This window comes from Salvelinus fontinalis, chromosome 17 (genome assembly GCF_029448725.1).
Source record: "Salvelinus fontinalis isolate EN_2023a chromosome 17, ASM2944872v1, whole genome shotgun sequence".
Taxonomy (NCBI): Eukaryota; Metazoa; Chordata; class Actinopteri; order Salmoniformes; family Salmonidae; genus Salvelinus; species Salvelinus fontinalis.
In genome coordinates, this window is record NC_074681.1 from 42142796 (window position 1) to 42169776 (window position 26981).

A 26981-nucleotide genomic window follows, 5' to 3' on the forward strand; every position below is an offset into this window, starting at 1 on the left:
AGTAAAACATTTCTGAGTATTTTACTGTTGATAATACCCCAAATGACCGTATAAATGACCGTTTTCCATTACAGTGTGGTTTGGGTCAGTGGTATCTCAGAAATCTTCTCAATACCCAGTAATGCTGGCCCAGGGATGGAGGAGTGCAGTAAACTGCAGTAAATAATTCAGTAAATAGAACTAAAAATACCTCCTTCTCCATTTGTACCAAATTAATAATTCCCTCTGCGAGAAGCTTCATGTTCAGCGACAGACTGAAGACGACACAGAGAGGGAAGGAGAGAAAAACCTGGCCTAGCTGGCTCATGATGTCTTAATGCTATAATTTCTGTTTAAGAAGTTATTGTATAACCAGATTGCAACCAACTGCACTGTTGTTCATCTGAAGTGCTTTTACTGATTGGAATGATTGAAAATTGCACTTTGGTTCATTCAACCTTCTATTCAATTTTTCTGAAATCAAATTATGGTTTTGTCAGATCAATGTGATTGTTAAAAATTGAATGAACACTTCTAAGTTGCTTTCAACACCTTGCGCATGTGCGTTGAATTGCGGCGGGGGCAATATAGAGGCGGCAGCCTATCAGAGGAGTTGGAGGCATGGCTAATTTGGGGTGTGGCTTTCAGGTTGTAATTTTATACTAAAGAGCCTGATAAGGTTTCTGTGTTAAGGTAGCCTTTGCTTGGTTATGATATTGTGCTTGCTAAATGTGAAGGTCTTCTGTAAATAATATTATATTTTATTATTACAATTTTTCAAGTTGTTGAATAAACTTAGTTTACAGGGAATTTATTTCATTCCAAAGTAAAAACAAGATGGTTTGTATTTACATGAAATATTAGTCTGTATTTGTTATTTATTAGGTTTAACCAAAGGGGAAAAGTTGAACTTGAAATATAGGTTGGTTAATAATCAAATATAACAGTTGACATTGAATCATATAATTGGTTTCAACAAATGTAGTTTCTTTCAATTGGGAAAGACAAACTCATTCACTAGTAACGATATTTTGGTTGTTATCTGGTTAGATATCCAGATTACAACCAGATAAAAACTGCTTGCTAAAAACCTTTCCCTAGACAACCACTATACAACGTGCCCATGATGTCTGTTTTTCCCATTGGGGGAAGGATAGAACATTTTTAGAATACAGTAAGAGAGAGCTGGAGAACTGTTGAGCAATAGTTACTAATAGGCATGTAGGGAAGGGAGGGAGGTTTGAGAGAGGAGAGGGAGAGAAATGGAAAGTGAAAGCTTGGCATTCAGATCCTATTGATCTGTGTGATGGATTATTAGAATAATAGATTACCTCCACCCTTGAACCGCTCGACCTCCTGACCTCTGCTACATTATGTGATGCCGCGATGGCAGGAATAATTTACTTTCAGGAGACAGTTTGGTTGTACTTTTGGGATCAGCGGAAAAAACACTAACTGCATACTAGGTGTGACCAGCTATGGTGAAACCAAACAGACATTTCAATTACATTTATTTGGCCTCTAATTTTCCTCCAATAAAGAATGGTCCATGCTTATTCTTTAGGCAGCAAGCTGAAGGCAAATCTGACAAGGATAAACTGTTGATTTCAGAGAACAGGAGGAATTCATGCACAAATACAAAAGATTCTGTTTAATTATCCAAAATTAGGCATTTGGTTTCTAAATGTCCTGATATTTGTTGGTGGGTTGATAGAGCTGGTTTAGGGTGCAGGCGGCTGCATTTACAGTACTGAGTGGGCGTTTTATTGGTAACATGATTGACTGGTAGGTTAGTACACAATTGCAAGAGAGTGCTGGAAACCACCATTCAATTCATTAACAACCGTGTTCAATTTTGAGTCAGCAACCCGACACTAATTTCATCGCGTATTCGGTTGATCGCTCCTCTATAAGTACCTGCACAAATTGAGGCTCATGAAGACATCACTGGTTATGGAAGACCAACTCTATATACAGTGCTAGTTCTTCGCCTGCTCTATCATCTCCATGGCTAATGCTCTTGTTTAGCATTAGCTGTTAGTGCAGCTGAGAGAGCCTTCTCTATCCGTCACAGTAAGCCCCCCACTTCCTCCCACCAAATTTCACCCAAAGGATGTCCCTCAGGATTTTAGGAACTGCTCTTCCCATTTGCACGGCCCAGCACTTTCTAAACTGTCCCGGGGTTTTATTATCTACCGAGCCCATATTAGCGCATCAAACAGGCTTACCTTCCCTTTTGGATTCGCCTTGGCCGATTACAGCTCCTTCAGAGGGCTGACATTCCTAGGAGTTGGCATTCTCGAGTCACTTTGACACGTTTGTCTGCCCTTTTGATGAAAGAATATTTCTGGAAATCTTTTTACACTCGCACATGGCAGGTTAGGCCAGCTTTAGCTGGTGTCTGTCAGCTAAAGTTGCAATTATAGACGTGTGATTTACCGGCTTGTCGTTAACGCTTGCCTAGTTAAATGAAGGTTAAATAAATAAAAATGAAATAAAAACTTGATGTTTGCCAATGTCTTTGCATGCATAAAGGCCATGATTGTTGAATCATTCGATAAAGTAGGGTTTTCTCTTACGGATTCGAATGTAGGACAGCTCCTGTCTCACAGTTGTTGAACAAGTCAAATGAGAGCTCTGGCAGCTATTAATCATTTCATGATTTCTACTCCACACATCCTACCACTTCTCTGATCTCAGGCAATGGCAATGTAGGTCTGTCTGAGGGGACTGCATCTGGTCTGATTGAACCCTAAAATATGTCTAGGTCTATCTGAGGGGACTGCATCTGGTCTGATTGAACCCTACAATATGTCTAGGTCTATCTGAGGGGACTGCATCTGGTCTGATTGAACCCTACAATATGTCTGTGCGTTTGATGGCTGATGTAGCGGCAGCTCTCGTCCAGAACATTCTGTCTCACGCTCATGAAGTCATGCCCAAATCCTCGGCGAGACAAGTTTGGTCATCAAAGCAACAGAGGCCTCCGTCAGAAAGTGCAACCAAGCGAGGGATGAATGAAAGAGAGAGCGAGAAAATGGAAGAAAGAAAGGAAACTATGAGGTGCTGGACAACCCCCGCCACATTGGGCCCAGAGTACAGTAGCTGAAAGATCCAACAAAGCCCTTTCAGTGTAAGTGTATCTCCTGCCTGGAGATCCTCAGGGGACAATTTATACTATAGCTAGGCGAAAGCGGCATGTCAATTTTTATTGAGTGAAATTTAATCTGCTGGGCGGACAGACGTGTGTTGGCACCTCTCCTCTAATCCCTGTGAGCTTTATCTAAGCTGTATCTGATTCCGTCACCACTTACAATCTTCTTAGTGCTCGTGCTGTATCCCTAACCACTCGACATGGAAATCCACCACTGGAGGAAGTCCACTTTAGCACAGAGTCCACCTGAGAGGGATGTCCACGTTTTGTCAAATATTTGCTCTCAGGGAAGACCACTTCAAAAGGAGTGTCCACTTCAGAGGGGATTCTGCCTCAGAAGGAAAAGACATGCTGTATAACTGCAATGTCAGCCACTGTTCAAAAACGCCACTTTAAGAGGTGTCATACAGGAACATCCGTCAGGTCACACTGGTGTCAGAAGTGGGATCCATCTCCTGGGTAATTCAGTTATAATTGCGCACAGCAGGCCGTTCACAGGAACAAGTTAAATACTAAAAGTGCAAGGTCAAAAGGTCTCAGATGAGTAATACCTGTCTTTTCTCTCTCTCTCGCTCTTTCTCTCTCTCTCTCTCTCAGCCCTGTTTAATCTAATTCCTGTGGGTCTGAGGGTTGGTGGCCATCCAAGGGGTGAAGGCCGGCCTCTACATTGGCATGAACGGAGAAGGATTCCTCTACAGCTCAGTAAGAGCCACCGCCTCTCACAGGCGTGTGTGCATGTGTGTTTGTGCCTGTTGGTTTATGAGTCCATGTGTGTCTTTTAGTGTGTGTATGAATACATGCTAATGTTGTGCAGTGTGCATGCATATGTTTTTGTATTTGCTGTTCTTGTTTTGTTCTGTAAAAGGTTTTCCTTCATTGTACATTACCACATTCATTCTACATGGATACATATTTCAATTTCTTTATTTTTGTGTGGAGCCGTGTAAAACACTTGTTTTATTGTGCAATAATTGCTACCTTGTTCATTATTTCTTTCTAGTACCGTGCATGCACTTAATGCAAAAACGTGTTTCACTTTAGAAAAAAAGACCAACTGCCCCTAAAATCAAACTTCTCCTTTGACAACTGCCTATGTGGCATCGATATGTGTCATTAACATTTATTCTTGTGTGAAATGTATTTATTTTTTACATTTTTTATGATTTATTTTTTTCTCTCCCCAATTTCGTGATATCCAATTGGTACAGGCTTGTCCCATCGCTGCAACCCCCGTACTGACTCAGGAGAGGCTAAGGTCGAGAGCCATGTGTCCTCTGAAACACAACCCTGCCAAGCTGCACTCCTTCTCGACACACTGCTTGCTTAACCCGGAAGCCTGCCGCACCAATGTGTCAGAGGAAACACCGTCCAACTGGCGACCGTGTCAGCGTGCATGCACCCAGCCCGCCACAGGAGTCGCTAGAGTGCGATGGGCCAGATCTATAGTGACGCCTCTAGTACTGCGACGCAGTTTCTTAGACCGCTGCGCTACTCGGGAAGCCCTCTTGTCTCAAAATTGACTACAAAGTGTAAATAGGATAGTTTTGGTCATGAAGTCAGTCTCGTCCAAAACAGAGTTTGTAAGTGAGTTCGTCACGACTTACTGGAGGGTTGCGTATGGGCTACTTACAGTTGAAGTTGGAAGTTTACATACACCTTAGCCAAATACTTTTAAACTCAGTTTTTCACAATTCCTGACATTTAATCTGAGTAAAAATCCCCTGTCTTAGGTCAGTTAGGATCACCACTTTATTTTAAGAATGTGAAATGTCTGAATAATAGTAGAGAGAATGATTTATTTCAGATTTGATTTCTTTCATCACATTCCCAGTGGGCCAGAAGTTTACACACACTCAATTAGTATTTGCCTTTAAATTGTTTAACTTTGGTAAAATGTTTTGGGTAGCCTTAAACAAGCTTCCCACAATAAGTTAGGTGAAATTTGACACATTCCTCCTGACAGCTGGTGTAACCAAGTCCGGTTTGTAGGCATCCTCGCTCGCACACGCTTTTTCAGTTCTTCCCACAGATTTTCTATGGGATTGAGGTCAGGACTTTGTGATGGCCACTCCGATACCTTGACTTTGTTGTCCTTAAGCCATTTTGGCACAACTTTGGAAGAATGCTTGGGGTCATTGTCCATTTGGAAGACCCATTTGCAACCAAGCTTTAACTTCCTGACTGATGTCTTGAGATGTTGCTTCAACATATCCACATAATTTCCCCCCCTCATCATGCCATCTATTTTGTGAAGTGCACCAGTCCCTCCTGCAGCAAAGCACCCCCACAACATGATGCTGCCACCCCGTGCTTCATGGTTGGGATGGTGTTCTTCGGCTTGCAAGCATCCCCCTTTTCCCTCTAAACATGATGATGGTCATTATGACCAAACAGTTCTATTTTTGTTTCATCAGACCAGAGGACATTTCTCCAAAAAGTATAATCTTTGTCCCCATGTGCAGTTGCAAACCGTAGTCTGGCTTTTTTTAATGCCGGTTTTGGAGCAGTGGCTTTTTCCTTGCTGAGCGGCCTTTCAGGCTATGTCGATGTAGGACTCGTTTTACTGTGGATATAGATACTTTTGTACCTGTTTTCTCCAGCATCTTCACAAGGTCCTTTGCTGTTGTTCTGGGATTGATTTGCATTTTTCACACCAAAGTACGTTCATCTCGAGGAGACAGAATGTGTCTCCTTCCTGAGCGGTATGAAGGCTGCGTGGTCCCATGGTGTTTATACTTGCGTACTATTGTTTGTACAGATGAACGTGGTACCTTCAGTCGTTTGGAAATTGCTCCCAAGAATGAACCAGACTTGTGGAGGTCTACAATTTCTTGTCTGAGGTCTTGGCTGATTTCGTTTGATTTTCCCATGATGTCAAGCAAAGAGGCACTGAGTTTGAATGTAGGCCTTGAAATACATCGACAGGTACACCTCCAATTGACTCAAATGATGTCAATTAGCCTCTCAGAAGCTTCTAAAGCCATGACATAATTTTCTGGAATTTTTCAAGCTGTTTAAAGGCACGGTCAATTTAGTGTATGTAAACATCTGACCCACTGGAATTGTGATTAAGTGAAATAATCTAGTCTGTAAACAATTGCTGGAAAAATTAGTTGTGTCATGCACACGGTAGATTGCCAAAACTATAGTTTGTTAACAAGAAATCTGTGGAGTGGTTGAAAAACGAGTTTTAATAACTCCAACCTAAGTGAATGTCAACTTCCGACTTCAACTGTACATGCCCACTTTTGCGATGATGCCCAAATTGCCCAGAAACAACACATTGTGGTCTTTCCTCAGCTGCCATGTGGACATTTGTTGTCAAGTTTGCATATGGGTGACACACACGCACATTTCACTCGGCAAATTGGAGGGACAATTTGCTTCCATAAAGTTGAACAAGACTTCCAATGCATTTCAACAATATTGCCAAATGGCCAAGAATGGATTTCCTCCGACACGGTCACTTCTGCCGCATGTCAACCGTGAAATCGCTGGTGTTGGTGAGTACTTTAGCAAAGTAGATAGCTGGTACTAGCTAGTAGCGACGTTTGGTTATACAACATTATTTGATCATGCTAGCGAGCCAGGCTAGCTATGATACCACAGATGAAAGAGGAATGATACTGTACTGTAGCTAGCTAAATGCATAGAGCTAACGTGTAATGTGATGTAGCTTGTCAGAGGAAGATGTGCAGCTCATGTTAGTTAGCTACCTTGCTAACAACAGCTAACTGTAGCCCATTGGCATTTAGGGTCAATACAGGGCAGGCACTTGGATACTAACTCTCTAGCTAATCAGAGGATGTAGCAAGCTTGCTTTCAATAATGTTTCAAGTCAAACTGGCTAGTCAACGTTAGCTGGCTGGCCAACTCAGGCAAAGATTTGCAAGAGTTAGCTAGCTAGCATTTGGGGTCTTCGTCTGCTAACCCAAAACAACATGCCTGTTCTCATAAAAGTCGATTGTGTATTTTCTAGGGCAAAAATAAATATAGCTATGGCTCTGTCAGCAAGCATTCAGCAAAGTACACAGTTGGTTGCATATTAACTGTGTCAGCATCACCGGCCTTAATCTATTTTGTCGTGGCAGCCCCTCTATTAGCATATAAATTACTTCCAAACTAAAGTAAGTTATTTTTTCTCGCTAAATGTTTATTGATATTTTATTTCTTTCACAGGCTACGTACAAAACCTACCATATCAGGAGCTGTTACAGAAGGCTGAGGCAGTGGCCAGACACCAGTCCTGCTTCAGAGTAATGGAGGACACTTGAATAAGGTTGGTCACATTTTATTTGGTTAAAAGTCCTGGAATTCACCTAACCACCATTGATAATGAGTGCTGTATGATGGAGGAAGGCCCCAAAAAATCAGAGGAAGGCCCAAAACATTTTCAAAGACTCCAGCCACTCAAGTCATAGACTGTTCTCTCTGCTACCGCACGGCAAGCTGTACCAGAGCGCCAAGACTAGGACCAAAAGGCTCCTTAACAGCTTCTACGCCCAAGCCTTAAGACTGCTGAACAATGAATAAAATGGCCACCTGGACTATTTACATTGCTGCTACTCACTGTTTATTATCTATGCATAGTCACTTTACAAATTACCCTGACTAACCTGTACCCCTGTACATTGACTCGGTACCGGTACCCCCTGTATATAGCCTCGTTATTGTTTTTATTATTATTTTTTTCTTCACTTTACTTTATTTTGTAAATATTTTCTTAACTCTATTTAATCAACTGCATTGTTGGATAAGGGCTTGTAAGTAAGCATGTCACGGTAAGGTCTACACATGTTTTATTCACCGCATGTGACAAATAAGATTTGATTTGTGTACAGTATGTGTGTCTTGTATGTTGTAAGGAGGTGCCCCCTTCCACTATGCCAATGGTCTACTCCTGGGCCTGAGTGAGTAATGTCAACCAGGCAGTGCCATGCTGGCACGTGACCCTTGTGAATTAGCTGTGAATCATAATCTCTGATTGGCTATGTTCAACAGTGAATTTACTGTTGGCTTCCATGACTGTATGGTGACAGACTTTCTCTCTCCCTCCCTCTGTGATATACGAGCTGGGTCAGATATAGGAGCCTATGTCAGGCTCCTTTATGACCAGTATCTGTGACAAGAGGGACCTGGAGCCGATCTACGCTGCCACGGACATCAGGTATTGGCAAACACTTCAGAAGGGACAAAAGCTGATAAGTAATAAGAGAGGACATCACACGTATTTAGTAATATCACTGTTTCAGTACATGTCACTCATCAACTCATCCTTGTTTTACTACAGATGGAGGACAGAAGAGATGCTTTTGAAATGAGTCCTCAGGTTGATATTGATGTCTGAACTGGGACAGATCTTGCACTCAAGCATTCAAATTATACAAGACATCTACTACTTGTTGTGGTCTTTTGTTATTATTGAATCGGACTGTACTATCCATGGGGGGGGACACACACACCATACCAAAAGGTATAATATTTGCACATTGTTATATTAGCAGGTCACTGCTTCCACAGTGTTATGTGAGGTAGGGTTTATTCTACATGGAAGTGTTGCACTTGAAAGTTATCTACGTAAGTGGCTCTGGATAAGAGCGTCTGCTAAATTACTAAAATATCAAATGTAATAAGTTCAGTAGTTGCACTCTTCTAATATTACTGATTAGGCTACTAACCTTCTGGAGGAAGCTTTGAATAGCCTACAGAGTGGTATGAGAAGTGCGCCATCCTCCACATCAGCCAGTAGTTATTGAACTCTGTCTGCTGGACCCATGGGTTGAAGTGAACTCTGTCATATCCAGGATGGAGTGTCATGCACTCCACTTCTCCTGTCCCCTGACAGCACCTGTCCAAAACTTCTAAAACATGACATAGATGGAAGGGACTTCATCACCCACTGGAGACTTGAAGACAGAACCTCACCCAGAGAGCTGTACATCTCAGATTTGGCCAAATAGAATGCCATTCTAGTTCTGGTTAGACAGCTGAAGTTGTACAATGCATACAACATATTTGTATTTGCTAGGCAAGTGCAGGTATACTGTCTTAATCAGCACATCATTATGATATTTACAGCATAAAATGTTTTGTCTTTGTAACACGAAAACACATTTTGTTGTTGTTGATAAATGCATCTACACTCAAGCTTGGTAATATTTGTGCGAAGTTGACATGTAGCTTACACCTGTTGGGATATTAGTAGATCTAACAGCGGGCATAAGAAGAGACGAGATGAGAAAAATTGTGCCAGTTAAAGAACTAGTGTTGTAGGAGAGCTGAGCTGACTCAAGACCGGGCATTGGACTCACAGTTGACACCATTTCCACAGTAACATGTCTTTACATGAAGTGATGAAACATTGAAACTAAGTTGCAAGCTATTTTGGTAGCAAGGTGTTGTAGAACAAGTGTCTTATGGAACGCATACCAGACACTGGCTCTTGCTATCTTGCCTTAACTGATTTCACTGAGAAATGTCAGCTCGATAGGCTAGACAGCTACAGCTATCCCCAAGCTATACTAGCTAGCTGCTCTCAGCTTGGCTAAACATAAGGTCAGCACAGGCTTTAGCCTACAAATAACTGAATTAGCTGACCACCTTAAGATGACAAGTCAGTCAGGTGGGGAGAAGTCCTTCACTTCAACATTTGGTTCTCTCCATAACAAAGCCAGCAACGTTTACCTCACTGTACTCACTACTGCCTTGTTTGTTGCAAAGACACACCCAAGAAACACCCACAGCAAACCACACCCACAAGACAACTCTCGTTTGGCTTCAGTCATGGCCGCTAACATTCATTCATGACCAAACTTCAAAATAAGGCCAAAATAGGAAATTCAGTCGTTCTTTAAGTTTAGGATGATACAATGTTTCTGTGGGGCTCAATTGTGGGTGGGGGGTTGGGGTGTGTGTTTGTGTGTGTGCGTGACAGCTATGGGGAGGGCGTCATAGCTGTTCCCATTGGTGACGAATGCATGCCTCTGCACTGACCGGAGAGGCTTGAGCACGTTTGTGGAAATGTGGTGCAGCAGAGAGAGAGAGGAGGATCTCAGATTGGTTACGTAATGGACAGCAGCACAACTTCCTAATCCTGTTAAAGACTATGTACGCGGAGAAGAGGGGCATGTGGTCCCCCAGGAGTGTCTGACTGCTGAGGGACTTGTGGTGCCGCTCTAATGGCCATCTGATCACTGCTCAGCCGTGATGAGTCTGTCAGAGAGGGTAGCTCGGCTTTAGACGTCTCTGGTGGCAACAAGTTCACAGAAATACACTTACACAAACGTAGTCCTGCACGTGCAGACACATGTCCACACAAATGTATATAAATACATAAATAGAGATACGAATGCTAACATATTTATAATCACATGATGCTAGTACACCCACATACAGATACATAAATTCACCACTACTTTTACAAATATACTCACACAATCACAGATACACAATATATATACAGAGACAAATAAATGACCACATACACACCAACCAGTACAAACACACTTAAACTTAAAAGATACAAATCACAGATTATTGTGTACATCACATGTGCATTACATTACAGTCATTTAACAAACATTAAACAGTCATTTAACAAACATTAACTCAATGCAAAGCTAATTTATAGTTTGTGACAGTGGAACCGCATTTCTCCGGGATCTCCCCCATAGTCAGTCAGGTTATAACATTCAATTACCAACATCTTGGGAGCCAGACAGACTTTAACCCCAGTGTCAAACAGCAGCTTTTAAGGCTTTGCTACACAATCCTTCATCACTTTTATGGGCCGGAGCACAAATCTTTCCCCTTACACAAAGAGGATAAGGAATCTGTCAGAAGCCATAAAGGCTGAAAGACCCATTTTAATTAAACAGAGAGCAGCCATATACAGTGGCCCATCTCTCCAGACATGCATCATGGGAAATTAGCATGATGTGGCAGAACGCAGATCACAGAGGCCTCGGCAAACAGCCGAACCGGGTCGTTAACCCGTGCTGCCCTCAAACCAAGACTGCTAATTATTTATAGGCTGTTTTTCAACATTTCAAATTCAAAACAGTTTGAATTGAGGTGTGTTCTGCCTCATGAATTCACATAGAAGTATCCCATTTCACTGTTGTGGACAATTTATGTTTGAGGCTTTACTAAGCCGGACTAACTTCTCTTTTCGAGGAGAGCCCAAACACTTTCACAGTGTTTCCGCAGATCAAGTATGCAGACATTTGCGCAGTGTAGCACAAACTTTTCCCCCCTAGCACATTTTATGGCTGGCGCTCACATTGCCTTCATTTCTGTTTTCCTTATAAATAATAACTTTGGACATGTGTGCGTTCCTAAGTGCCTCATTTTCTGTTGTGTTGTCGTTTCTAGTGGAGCATACTGTATGTATGTATGTATGTATGTATGTATGTATGTATGTATGTATGTATGTATGTATGTATGGAGCATAATGTATTTACAGTTTTATTCACGCTTTCAAGTATTGGGTGACAAATCATGCATTCCGATTCTTGCATAGATTTTAATGGACACATACAATGTGTGTAAAATACCTTTTGGCAAGTTGTACTGATTATGATGAACTAATGCTAAGCTACACTTCATGACCAAAAGTATGTGGACACCTGCTCGTCGAACATCTCATTCCAAAATCATAGGCATTAATATGGAGTTGGTCTCCCGTTTGCTGTTATAACCACTCTTCTGGGAAGGCTTTCCTCCAGATGTTGGAACATTGCTGCAGGGACTTGCTGCCATTCGGCCACAAACGCATTAGTGAGGTCGGCACTGATGTTGGGCTATTAGGCCTGGCTCACAGTCAGCGTTCCAATTCATACCAAGGTTTTCGATGGGGTTGAGGTCAGGGCTTTGTGCAGGCCGGTCAAGTTATTTCACACCAATCTCGACAAACCATTTCAGTATGGACCTTGCTTTGTGCATGGGGCATTGTCATGCTTGAAACAAGAAAGGGCCTTCCCCAAACTGTTGCCACAAAGTTGGAAGCACAGAATCGTCTAGAATGTCATTGTATGCTGTAGAGTTAAGATTTCCCTTCACTGAAACTAAGGTCCTTAGACCAAACCATGAAAAACAGCCCCAGACCCATACAGTTGACACTATGCATTGGGGCAGGTAGAGCTCTCCTGGCATCTGCCAAACCCAGATTCATCCATCGGACTGCCAGATGGTGACGCGTGATTCATCACTCCAGAGATTGCGTTCCACTACTCCAGAGTCCAATGTCGGCGAGCCTTACACCACTCTAGCCGAAGCTTGGCATTGCACATGGTGATCTTAGGCTTGTGTGCAGCTGCTCAGCCATGGAAACCTATTCCATGAAACTCCCGACGAACAGTTCTTGTGCTGATGTGTCTTCCAGAGGCAGTTTGGAACTCTGTAGTGAGTGCTACAGGGCAATAGTCATTTAGTTCAGTTACCTTCGCTTTCTTGAGTACAGGAACAATGGTGAACATCTTTAAGCAAGTGGGGCCAGCAGACTGGGACAGGGAGAGATTGAATATGTCCGTAAACAATCCAGCCATCTGGTCTGCGCATGCTCTGGGGATGTGGCTAGGGATGTCGTCTGGGCCGGCAGCCTTGTGAGGGTTAACACGCTTAAATGCCTTACTCATGTCGGCCATGGAGAACGAGAGCCCACTGTCCTCGGGAGAGGGGCTGGCCCACATCGGCAGCACTCTGTTTTCCTCAAAGCGGGTGAAGAAGGTGTGTAGTTTGTCCGGTAGAAAGACATCGGTGTCCACGACGTGGTTCGATTTCCCTTTATAATCCGTGATTGTCTAGAGTCCCCACCACAATCTCAACCATATTCGCAGTCACCTTTCCGTGGTTAAATGCAGTTGTTCGCGCGTTCATTTTTGTGTGAATGCTGGCATCTATCCATGTTTTTCTGGTTTGGATAGGTTTTAATCGTCACGGTGGGAACAACATCCCCTATAGACTTCCTCATGAACTCAGTTACCTTGTCAGTGTATGCGTTAGTGTTATTCTCAAAGGCAACCTGGAACATATCCCAGTCCGGAATGATCAAAACAATCTTGAAGCATGGATTCCGATTGGTCAGACCAGCGTTGAACAGTCCTTACCACGGGTACATCCTGTTTGAGTTTCTGCCTATAGGAAGGGAGGAGCAGAATGGAGGCGTGATCTGATTAGCCAAAGGGAGGGCAGGGGAGGTCCTTGTAGCCGTCCCAGAAAGGATAGTAGCAATGTTTTTCATGTGCGAATAGCACAGGCAATGTGTTGGTAAAACTGCGGTAGCGTTTTCCTCAAATTTGCTATGTTAAACTCTCCAGCTACAATAAATGTGGTCTCAGGGTATGTGGTTTCCAGTTTGCATAAAGTTCAGTGAAGTTCTTTGAGGGCTGTCATAGTATCCAAAAGTTATTTCCGGCTGTATGTAATAATGCCAAAACTTTCTGATCTAATAATATGAGAAGTAACACAAAAAATATATATTTAATGCAAAGTTGCTTAGGAGCCAGGAACGAGGCGACCATGTCTATCGGCGTCATCTTGTTCAGTTGAATAAAAATTCCAAGTGTTGGATATCCCTAACTTCGGCTGGATTCCAATAGGAATTACACAAATACTTTGCAAGCCAGCATAATGTGACATGTAAGTAGGGTTTCAAAATTCCGGTTGGAAGATTCCTGGAAATCCTTCAACCAGGATATTTGAGAAAATCTGGGACTTTTAGGAAAGTCTATTCAGGGATTATTTTGAGGAGATGGGAAACTCCATTGGATTCGTTTTTGAGGTTGCTAGGCCTCAAAATAAGGCCTTATGAGATACATAATGTATTTTCATAAAGAGTTTAATTATAATGAAAACGATTTTTCACAGTGACTATTATCATGTTGAGTAATGACTACAAAATCACTTTAAGTGACTGTACTCCGGTATATTAAGTGCAACGGGTTTCCTCAAAGGTTTGTCTAATGACACCACATTGGGGTTTACAATGTAGTCAATATGACCTCTGATTGGTATTAGGCATGCTGCTCATGCTACCACGAATGAGATACTTCACATGTAGTGGATGGGGAGACGTTATTCACCATAATGGAAGGAGTATAAGGAGAGGGAATGGTAAAACGTTCTACCTTCCTTCACTCTTTTTTTAATTTTTTTTTATGGTCTCTTCAAGTGTTGCTGTCTGAGTGGCTTTTCTACTGCTTTTCTTTTCTAATGTATCAGACCAGAGCTGCAGTGTTGTGTTCCCCTTGGGAGGTAATTACAGAGGGGTATCCTCCTACCTCTCTAACACTCCCCCCCCCTCCCGCCTGTGCTCCGGACCATAGGGACTAGTGGGAAGAGGTTTCAGTGTTTCTTTGGTTCTTTGGCCTGTGAACTTGGAGAAGGGCTGGGTGTGAGTGTGAGTTAAAGAATTGTGGATGAAAGTTGGGAGTTGGTGATCTCACTGATCTGTGGGAGAGGGTGTTGAGTGATCGGTGGGATGTTGCTTGATGGTGTTAAGGTCAGTGTTGAAGAGGGTATCTTAAGTGAAAGTTAAGTGTTTTCAGTTGAGCAATTATATTCTAAGGTTGGTTAACGTCCCGGAGATCATTTCTGGTCCCAAAATGTATTGTTAAGTGTAACAACATCATTTCTGTGGGCTTACATGTTGTTTTCAGAGCTTGGCTAAAAAGAAAGTGACATCTGTGGTTTTATACAAGCTTAAGTTGGTAATTGGTAACACCTCATGGAAGGCAATTAAGTTAACTCCATGACCAGAGGCTTGCATTTTTGAGAGCAAGTAAAATACACTGAGTGTACAAAACATTATGAACACATGCTCTTTCCATGACATAGACTTATCAGGTGAAAGCTATGATCCCTTATTAATGTCTCTTGTTAAACCCACTTCAGTCAGTCTAGATGAAGGGGAGGAGACAGGTTAAAGAATAATTTTTAAGTCTTGAAACATTTGAGACATGGATTGTGTATGTGTACCATTCAGCGGGTGAATGGGCAAGACAAAATATTTAAGTGCCTTTGAACGGGGCATGGTAATAGGTGCTTGGTTTTTCCGTCAAGAAGGGTTCACCACCCAAAGGACATCTGGCCAACTTGACACAGCTGTGAAAAGCATTGGAGTCAACATGAGCCAGCATCCCTTTCAACACCTTGTAGAGTCCATGCCCCGATGAATTGAGGCTGTTCTGAGGGCAACAGGGGTGGGTGGGGGGGGGTGTAGCTCAATATTAGGAAGTTACTCTTAATGTTTTGTACACTCAGTGTATGCCATTGTGTATGTGCAAAACTCACTACCAGGTGAGTGGGATGGTATCCTGATTTTTTTTTAAATATAGCAATTTTCTCACTGGGGAGTGTTTTAGGTAAAAGTTTGGGAAATAGTGGTACTTGCTGCGATGCTCAAGTAAACCGGTTCCAACTAAGAACTTAAATGACATCATGTCAGCTGTTCAACAAAGATTAAAGGTGGCAGAATTTTTGGTTTGATTCTTTGCATTCATCCCAGGTAATATCACCACGTTTCGGTTTCAGTTTAGATTATTAAACAATAATCACCGTTTTCAATTTTTGTATTTTTTTATTGCCACTCTTTCATTGAATGCAGTATGCATTATGTGGGTTGAATGCTGTAACAACACAGAATAAAACAATAAAAGGACAAAAAATACAATTAATTGTAGTGACGGCCTAGTATTGCTAGTTCTATTTGATGACTTTATTATTTAATTCCAAGACATCTCATCTCTACAGAGATGCTGCCTATACTGTCTGACAAAATCACTATTTTAGTAGATCTAAGTAAATAAGGCCTGCTTGAGGGATGAATATCAACTATCAATCACTTAGATCCTGTATTTTCATGGTAGAGATACCTCGCGAAGCAAATGCTTTCCATCCCTCTCGATCGCTCGTTCTCTCTTCTCTGTCTGCTCCACACTGTTCTTATCATTTTCTCTACTTTTGGATATTTTTGATTCTGAACGTCGTCAGATCTTCAACCAAAACCTAACATTAGATAAAGGGAACACGAGTGAACAAATAACAGAACCATTGCATACTTATTTAATTTATTTCATAAACAAAGGTATGCAACACCCAATGCACCTGTGTGAATAAGTAATTGCCCCATTACACTTAATAACTGGCTGTGCCACCTTTAGCTGCAATGACTCCAACCAAACGCTTCCTGTAGTTGTTGATCTGTCTCTCACTTCGCTGTGGAGCCATTTTGGCCCACTCTTCCATGCAGAACTGCAGTAACTCAGCCGACATTTGTGAGTTTTCAAGCACGAACTGCTTGTTTCAAATCCTGCCGCAACATCTCAGTTAAGATTAGGTCTGGACTTTGACTAGGCCATTCCAAAACTTCAAATTGGTTGCTTTTTAGCCATTTTCATGTAGACTTGATTATGTGTTTTGGATCATTGGCTTGCTGCATGACCCACCCAACTGTGCATCAGCTGACAGACGGGTGGCATGACATTCTCCCGTAGAATTATCTGACACAGAGCAGAATTCATGATTCCTTCTATGAAGCAAGTCATCCAGGTTCTGAGGCAGCAAAGCATCCCCAAACTATCACACTACCATCACCATGCTTGACCGTTTGTATGAGGTTCTTACTGTGGAATGCAGTGTTTGGTTTTTGCCAGACATAATGGGACCCATTTCATCCAGAAAGTTATACTTTTGAATCATCTGTCCATAGAGCATTCTTCCAAGAGTCTTGATGATCATCCAGGTGCTTTTTGACAAACTTGAGTCAACTTCTTGGACGAAATGGGTCCCATTATGCCTGGTGAAAACCAAACACTGCATTCCAAAGTAAGAACCTCAATCCAACGGTCAAGCATGGTGGTATATTAGGTTTTGGTTGAAGATCTGATAACATTCAGTATAAAAATATGCAAAAACAGGGAAATCAGAAAAGGGGCAAATACTTTTTCACGGCAATGTAGCTCAGTGCTCCACACAGACCGGACAAGTAGGCAGGTGCACAGTGGATTATGGTCATTGTAGTTCAATTATGTTGAATATTGGCCTCTTGGAAACTACAACTCCCTACTACATCGCACAGTTCAGGCTTGATCTGATTTATCTCTATAGAAACGGCACATTGAGCTCACAGAAGAAGAAAAACGCAGCGAATTGAACTGAAGTCGGTCAATTAGTCGTTTAAAAACCTGTTTATCACTCAGCACTGTAAAATGGCCGCCATATTTCAACTTTTTCAATAGAAATCAACAAAATGAGGACGTTAACTTTTTGTGTGTTATTTTGAGTACTGTATATGTTGAAGTATTGAGATGATTGACTATCAGTCAGTGCAGTGTGGATGTGAGTTTACATAGTTCAGATGCTGAGTACTGTAGCTAGTCTTGGTGTCCTACAGTCTTTGGACTTGGGATCCGGAACGATGATCAACAATGCTGATGTTGGTTTGGTTTGGAGGGTGATGCTGATGTTGAGAGCTGGGATGTGTGGGGGTTCATCTCCAGTGAGGAGATCTCCATTATTTATAACACTCACTGTGACCTACTTTGCAGCACAGCAGTAACCACTCGCTCGCTGTATTTCAAAAAGCATCTATCTTTAACTAAGGGACAGGGGGCACGTACACACTTACACTCTCAAGCAAAACATGAAAGTGAAGCTTTATAAACGCAAAGCCTCACATAAAGCATACCGTTTATGTGCAACCAATCACTCGAGCACTCGTACAGACCATTAGACTCACACACTCACACACACATTTACACACACACACACGGGCTGCTGATAATCCCGCCCTGCAACTGCTCTTTCTCCTGTTGTACCTGGCCTTCTAAACGGTGTCTAAATTGTTCCTATTGTTTCTCTCAATCACCCACTGACCTTATTGCTTCTTATTTATGCCTGTGCTGCCAGAGACAAAAAATTGTGCCGCAGTAGAACCATAGAGTGGAGGCTGTGGGGAGGAAGTGACCGAAGGGAGGAGAGGAGGGAAAGGCAAGACTCCAGTTTTTCTTTTTAGGGATGGGGCCGCCACACCGCAAATGAGAAAATATCATTTTTTTTGCGAGAGAGTGCTGTGCAGTGTCTCTGTTCTCCAACCAAAGACTGATGTGAGTATGTGGAATGGAGCGGATTACTGTGAAGGTGCAAGCTCTGCAGTCTGATAAAGTGATAAGACTGTGTTGCGGCTACTAATGAGATGTAGCCGGGTGGCCTTCTGTTAGAGAGAGAACACTGGAACAGAACTATTCATTTCATTCTCTCTCTGAGGGAGCCCCATAAAAATTGTTCTTGCTGTAAATTCTGTCTGTGTGTGTGTGTGTGTGTGTGTGTGTGTGTGTGTGTGTGTGTGTGTGTGTGTGTGTGTGTGTGTGTGTGTGTGTGTGTGTGTGTGTGTGTGTGTGTGTGTGTGTGTGTGTGTTTGGTCATTAACTGTGTAATATATGTCCTCTGTGTGGGTTCTGTGTCGTTCCCACACTCCCAATGTCACTGAGGTAGCTGTCTAGACTAGAGTGGTACAGCCCCAAGCTGGAGGGATAATGATACCGAGTAGAGGGGATTCAGACCCACAGAACAACAAATCTCGATTCAGATTCAATTGAAGGGCCTTTATAAATATTTATATATGTTGTTTCAATTGCTGTATGGTTTCAACATGAGAAGGATACTTCTAAAGCCTGAGGAAAGGTATGGGCTAGTCAGGCAACACAGGATTTTATATAGGTGAGTCAACTGGATTCACTTTCTGTCAGTTTACACTGAACTGGATTCACTCTTAGGCTGGGAATCAATCTGTTTGTGCGTTGATTGAGCCGAGATATACAGCGTTTCCTGTGAATGCGATCTCTGTGAACGCAGGAACATTGCTGTTAAAAGGCACATTGACAACAACGTGCTGTTGAATCGTGTCCCGGCCTTAATCTGTTTACACTGAACTGCATTCAATTTCAGTCTGTTTAACTGAACTGGATTCACTCTGTCTTTCCACAAACTACTTTACATTCTCTAAACTTACTGTGTGCTTGGTCTACCATGTTTGCGCTACATGCTGTGCATATATCTACGCATCAGTCTGACTATTGTTTACATACACTATACGTTGAAGCTCCGCATGTACAGACCACTCGGTCTTGTTTGTATACTCTGTGTCCATTCTGTGTCCATCTGCTCTATCTTTATCTCTCGTCTATCTGTCCTGTCTATGTGCTCTACACTCTTAGAAGTAAAGGAGCCTGGAAGAACCATTTTTGGTTCTAAACATTGCCACACTGGAGGAACCTTTCCGGTTCAAAAAGGTTCCTCGAGGAACCTCCATGTAAAAGTTCAAACCGGAACCTTTTTTATGATGGAAGGGTTACATTTTGAACCTTTTAAATAATATATTGTAGAGTTGGCAGCCTATCAGAAGATTGGAGGCATGGCTTATTGGTGGCGTGGCTTTTCAGCTAGTTCTTTTTGGCCACCCGTTACAGTAAATGTAATTCTTGTTCCTCATGTTAAGTTTGTACACTGCAGCTTTCAATTTCCTTGAATATTTACACATATTACATGTTTGAACATAATGTTAACATTGCTGATTACATATGGTAATAAAGTGTTTACATGGTAATAAACTATTTACATTTTGGGATTTGAAGCTACAAAACTGTCAGTGTTCAACTTTAACATGTGATGACAATACAACAGAACAGGAAGGACATTTACTCCCACCGGTGGCCTAAAAAGATCTAGCTGAAAGCCACGCACCTACTACGCCATATGCCTCCAGTCCAGGGTTTCTTCTGGAATGGCTCCTTGAATAACTCCAGGGTTCCTTGAGGATCTCTAGGGTTCATCGAATCACCACTAATTCTTAGAGTGTATATCGGCTCCTCCTGCATTTACTAGTTGTTTGCTCTCCACTGTTTCTCCACTGGGTTCCGAGCTAGTCCACCCGGCTTGTTTATCCTGCGCCAGTGCCCAGTACTGGAGGCGCGCGAGAGCCCCCTCATGAGCCCAGTTTCACTAACAAGTTCTTTCCTTCTCCTTCAGAATTGGGGCTGAATATAAATGAGTGTCCTTTTAATCAGTTTAAACTCTCCAAGCACAGCTTGTTACTCAGAAAAATGGCGGGGTGTTTTTTTTTTACCCTCCTCGGTGAGCTAGTAACAGCTTCTCTTCATTATGCATTCCTGGCAGAGGAGCCAACTTTTAGCACGGCACAAGACCTGTGTACGTGTGTGTCAATGCAAATGTGGGTTCTTATCTTATTGCTTATACCTGTTTTCTCCCCACAAACTTGGGCACAATGTATGCTCATGTCCTTGCAATCTCACACCTCTATCACCATCCCATTCACTATCCATTCGACAACATACACGATAACAAACACCATACACACCTCTATCATTCCCCCATCGAAGCCTCCTACGCACCGTATGACCTTCCCTGCTATGCCACAGGAATAATAGACATTAATAGAGCGATGTCCTTGTGGCCAAGTTTGGAGGGGATTTCAGAATATGTCAGTGTGGTTGACAGAGGGAGGGGTGGTTCGGGGGTGTGGGAGCAAGGTGTGAGGGGACCTTGGCATAGATGGGGGAAAAGGGAGATGGAGGTGGAGGAACCCTGGCTGAGTTGCCCACCGTGGGACAGGAAGGATGTGACCCTGCGACCTCCCACATAGAGAGGCGTCTGCTTTCTGACAGAGTGTCATCAGGTCCAGATAAAACCCGACCACTCCAACTCCCCACTGCGGCCTGTCCACAGTCACACGCCTGCTGACCGGCTTACACGCCCCCACACGTACCGAGAGTCCTTCAGACTGCCGCCGCGTGTCGAACAGCGCCAGGTGTTATAAACGAGCACTCACACAAACAGTGTGAGATAGTGCCACGCAGTCTCATGCACGCGCCTATTCACATATTAAGTATTCATATTCAGGCTTGAATGCACAAACATGCATCTCTCTCTGACTCTAACAGACACACACACACTCACTCACACACACACACACAAGTTTGCCTGTGGAACATCTCCAGCAGTGAGCAGAATTGGGCTGTCAGTCAAAGGGACATCCTTAAAAGGGCACATAACCCTGAAGGAGACAGAGATGAATGAAATATCACCACACACACACTGCTGAATCACTTAGCCCAGCAGTTCCAAACAAACTCATTCACCTGGACCATACACAGTCTGAGACACCAATTCAAGAGAACCCAACCAAACCTTGTCAACACACATACAGTAGCTAGTTCCATCTCCATTTGGCAATGGAGTTTTGTTGGATTTGAATGACGGCAGTGCCTTCTACCCAATAGCATCCTAAAAACAATATAATCCAAAGCGATTTCTCATAGGCTTTTCTATTCCGCCCATCTCTCCATCATCTGTTGACCTGTGTCCGTTTGTCTGTCGAATGCCTTGTGGATCACCAACGTCTCGTAACTCAAACCATCTCGTTACCGCAATAACAACCCTCACTTGCCTCGTCATGTTCAGTGGGGAGAAAACAGTTTGAAACGTGAGAGTGAAATCTGACTTTGTCTAATAAGGACACTGATTTCCAATTTCGTTGGCAAAACGTTTTGGGTGATGTTCCCTACTGAACATGATCCGACTTCCTGAACTTTGATCCGACTTCATGAACATTACTCTAACAACAAACTCCCTTTGTTGTTTGGCACCAAAACAGGAAATGTTCACGCCGGAGTGCAAGTTTAAGGAGTCGGTGTTTGAGAATTACTACGTGATCTACTCGTCCACTGTGTACCGGCAGCAGGAGTCCGGTCGGGCCTGGTTCCTAGGCCTTACCAAGGAAGGCCAGGTCATGAAGGGGAACAGGGTCAAGAAAACCAAGCCCTCCTCACACTTTGTCCCCAGGCCCATTGAAGGTAAGGCATCTGAATGCATCTGCCGTCTCATCTGTGTATTGTCTTTTGCAGGTTTTGATCGCCTGGAGTAAGTTGGTTAAAGCCCTATATGGTGAAATTAGGGCCCTCTTTTAAAATACATTTTCATGCACAGATTTGATCGTACATTGTGCGTACGATGAAATCCACAGCAACATTGTGATTTATAAATCTTAAACTTGACCAATGGAAATAAGTCATATACTTGGATTTGCATGACATTTCATGATTTATAAACGAAACGCTTTTATGTGATATGCACAACATTATCAGAGTGTCAACTAATTGTACAAATTGCATTTCCTCACACTGCCGCTACAGTTTTTCTCATTCTAATATTAGTACAAAAAGTTTTATTAACATGGCCGCTGGGGGATAATGTTTGACCTATGTTGTCAAATACTTTAGCTGTATTTATTTACTTTGCACAATGGAACCAATTAAATACTCACACAAGTGGGTAACACTTTGTAATTATGTCCACTAATAAGTAATGTATATGTTTTTTAGAAATAGTCTGCCCACCATTTTAGTATTCATTATTCCTACACTTTTTTATGTCAGTAAGCTAGTTATTCATGCGTTTATAAACATATTTATAAACAATGTATTGCTGGTTAAAGGTATTGCCATGTAAAAGGTGTTTAATATAAATACTTATTTATATTAGACGTTTGCAGTAGGCTACCTGATCGAAAGAAAGCACTATCTATACTTTATAAGCAACCTGTTTATAAAGGACCTGAGTAATTACTCCCAAAACACTGGGCATGCCATTAGTAGACATTCCAGCAGTACCTGAGGTCTCAAAATTACCTAAAACATATCCATGGTGAAAGAGTAACCACCCAACACAGGAAGTTACATTTTTAAGGACAGATATTTAATATTTTATTCCAAAACAGGTTCCAAGAGCAGCTTCCTACACTCTGTGGGAGTCCCTGAGCTCGATCTGACTTTGTCTCTCTGTTTGCCCATCCATCTCCTCATTATTTGTCCTCCATGTTCTCCTCTATCCCCCACTGCTTCCTGCTTCGTCCTCTACTACATACACTGTCTGCAGTGTGTATGTACAGGGAGCCGTCGCTGCATGAGATCGAAGAGAAACAGCGCTCCAGGAAGAGCTCAGGGACTCCCACCATGAACGGAGGGAAAGCTGTCAACCAGAACTCCTAGCAGCAGGGCCCCAAGGGTGGGGGGGCACTAGGGGGGCCCGGATCCCCCCTCTCTTAAATAGAGGGGAGAGAGGCTACAGACCCCCCTCACCACCATGCCCTCTGAAGGGATGGACCGCCACGAGGGGGAGGAGCTACACCCAAGATGACTAAAAACTGAACTCTCGCCTGTGAAAATCTTTTAGACGAATATCAAGATAAACCCAGAGGGAAACAAAAAAACTACGACAAACATTTTCAATCAGGAGTTGACCTACGTTTTATGTGAAGAAAAAAAAGCTGTGACAAAGGAATGGTGGTCTCTTCACAATACAAATATCTATCGTTTCCAATTTAAGCTGTGAAAAATTAGCTTTAAAGACATGTTCAATTTCCCATGCATTGATTTTATGAATGCTATGGCACCCTCACATGCTTAATTGTGTTACTGTTGTCCAATAATAACAATATTACTCATGTGTTGATAACTCTTCATCCCAATTTAGTATCATGGGTATTCTGTTTTTCATTTGAGACTGTAGACATGAACAATTGTTGGTATTTTTTATTGCTTGACATTGAATGCACTTTCACACTGCATACACTGGTGTGAGGGTAAAGAATGAATATATATGAGAAGTCGCTGGTTGGCTCGGTAGGAACAGGAATGGGTGAGTGGGATGGCTTTTGCTCAGGTGATGTGTGTGGAATAGGTTGTGTGGATCTTGGATTCCTTTCCTATCTCCACACACTCTTTGATATGACAGGACTAGACAACTAAAAGCAATATGGCGGCTACTCCACCAAGCCTCATAGTAGTCCTCTAGCATATTATGGTGTGTTCGAGTGCTGATGGAAATGTGGAAATACGAGTTCCTGACCCAGGAATAATGATTGAACGACCCTCAAAGTCTGAGTTCCAAGTGGGAAACACGGTCCAGAATGAAGATATTGAAGTCTACGAGGTGTGACATTTCATCACTGACCTTTCACCTTTTCGACCGCTAGACGATAAAATAAAAAAATAAAAAGCCATTTACAACCTTAACCATCTGATTAATGTAGCTCGGTGGATCCATACAGTATATAGTTTGACATATTGTCAACATAAGCGACGTTAGCTAGATTAGCCATCTAGCAAGAATGTCATTGGTTGAAGAGTTATTCTGACTTCAAAAGCACTTGAAAGGACTCATGTTGTATTTACAACTTCACCAACTGGGAAACATTAGATTCCGAGGACCGTTCGAACGCACCATTACTCTCAACGATCCAGTCCTGTGAACTTAATGGTCAAGAGGGAAAGGATAGCCTTGTAATATTATCAATATTCTGGCAAAGTGGGTATAGCCAGGAGGAAAAAAGATCGATAGAGCTTCTGGTTGTTTTTGTTTGGTGTGCCAGTACTGGATTTTTCAAATAAGGTCTGGGTTGGCCAATCGTAGGGGGAAATGCAATATTCTCTCCAAAAAAGGAAACTTGGCTAGTATCCGCCAATCAAGGATTCTTTCATGATTATTTGGAACAGGTCTACTTCACCTCTTTATGAGCTTTGACAAGACTTTCTTCGAAGTGCGTCAGAGAATGCTTTTAGTCGGTACAAATAAATCATGAAAATCTCCTTGGGAAGGCACGTTGTTGTGGCTTGTGTACGGGCTCAGCAGACTCGGGCTGCTTGGGGCTAAGGTGATTGTGAAAGCTATCCAAGTATTCGTCCCAATACTCCTAAGAAGCTTCCTCTCTTTGTGTCTTTATCTTTGTTATCAGTCCACTGAGCAGACTAGAAATGTCACAATGATCGGTTGAATGGGGTGTGGCGCATTTATTTGATGTAATCAGTCTCTTTTCATCTGTGGCCACGAGGGAAAAGAAACAAAGGAATTATTTTAAGATACTTTTCGACGAAGCCCCTGTGAGCTCCTCCTCTTCCATCATTACCCTTTCACCTACGACACTGTAATCAATAATAACCTAGCACAATGCAACGGGAAGGAGCCCAGTCATCCAAAACCAACAAAAACTCATTTGGATGCCGGAAGGTTTGTTTGCCCTGAGAGTCTGTAAATATTTAACTTTTTTTGTACTTACAGGCTGGCATCCCAATGGCTTCCATCTCAGTAGGTTTTGTGAGCCATGAAATGAGCCGATTGCTGCATTGTGGAAATGAGCCCCCGCCATTTCATAAATCAAATGTAGGAGAGTGGCTGTATATACGAAGAGTAAAAAGGCTGGTTAAACCAGTAGGGAAGGCAGGGAGGAATATCCCCCATCACCAAGATGGAGAAGTCACCATGTCCACTGATCCTATTGTTCGTCTAACTCAGGAAGTCCCACTCCAGTCTAATGAACGGAGTCTGACAACAAGGCGGGCCACCCTTGCCCAGCACCTAATGCACAAAGCCTGGCCAAAGGTGTGGTCTTGGGGGGGTTGGGTCAGGGGTTTTGGTGGCAGAGTGGGGGGTCTGGAAGTCTTGGGATCTGGCCAGGGCATGAAATAGGGGATGTCAGGGTGTCATGTCAGACACTTCCTCAATTAACTGCGGCAGGTCATGGCAGAAGACCAGCACAAGTCTTGCACTGGGATCAGGAGAGAGCTGGGCTCAGTTCTGCAGTAGTTGCTCCAGTTTAAATAGCCCAAAGGCACAGATCTAGTAATCTGCTTACTCTCCCTCAGTTCTAACCTTAACCATTAGGGGATAGGGATGCAAAACTGACCTTGGATCAGCATCAACTTCATACTACTCGGAAGGATGTACTTTACATAACCTGCTGGCAGAGAAGAAGGGAAGATATAAATGAGGGGTTAAGAATAGGGAGTGAGAGTAAAATAGGGGCTATGTAGTGAACTAAGAGAGCACTTTTGGGAGACAAAAGGAAAATGCCAGAGCGACAGCGCAGGGGCTCAATACTGTGTAAAGAGATATTATATTTATGTTTAAGTTTGCAAATGATTTCACCATAAATGGAACACAAGCATATATGCATTATGAATTGTGAGTTGAAAAAAATGCATTGATATTTAAAAATCAGAATGAAGTTAGTGATTGTTTAAGAATAAAAATACATTATCAAAAGCTTTCACTTATTTATTGTACCGCTGTGTTCTTGTTGATAACCTTGTGAACTGTATTATTCCCCCTGATAACAACATCCCCAAAAATACAATTTCATGTAGAGTATAACTTTTTCTACCCTCTTGCCCAGATTTCGGGTAGTATCCTTTATGTACGAGAGAGCGCCCAGTATCAAACCAGTGAAGGCAATTTATCATATCATTTAGGCTCGAGTCCAATGTGTCATTTTGGGATTGCGCTCCTGCGCCCCTTAATTCTACTGTTGTCATGGAAACAGACTTCCCCTACTGTCTGCAAGGAGAACGAGGAGGATGAAGGCCGCATGACTTTCAGGGCTGTCTTCTCAGGCTGATGACTGCTGCACAGAGAACGGTTTCTTTTTTTGGGGTTCCGAGTTTTCTTTTTTTATATTTGGATTTTCTCCCTTGTTTTAGGTTAGCACCTGAAAGAAATGCAGCACTTCGACAAGGGATGAGTGTACACCCACACACTCACAGAGAGAGAGAGAGAGAGGGGAAGATAGACCCAATTATCGCTCTAATCTCTCTCGCTCCCATGTACACAGGCACACAATTCACTCACAAAACCCTCACACACATGCACACCTCTCACAAAAGGCTTGCACCCTTCTCTCTCTCTCTCAATTCAATTCAAGGGGCTTATTGGCATGAGAAACATCTCTTTATATTGCCAAAGCAAGTGAAATGGATAAACAAAAGTGAAATAAACAATA

At 42.6% G+C, this 26981-nt stretch overlaps 1 long non-coding RNA gene and 1 pseudogene across 1 annotated transcript; both read left to right on the forward strand.

The window, feature by feature from the left end:
- The window catches only part of LOC129814422 (fibroblast growth factor 12-like), a 39544-nt pseudogene extending 13285 nt beyond the window's left edge, over nt 1-26259 (forward strand).
- On the forward strand, nt 4456-9280 carry LOC129814423 (uncharacterized). The gene is made up of 4 exons (XR_008753256.1): nt 4456-6636; nt 7313-7412; nt 8206-8300; nt 8424-9280. It is a non-coding gene; the product is annotated as an uncharacterized LOC129814423 (long non-coding RNA).
- Nucleotides 26260-26981: the final 722 nt, after the last annotated feature.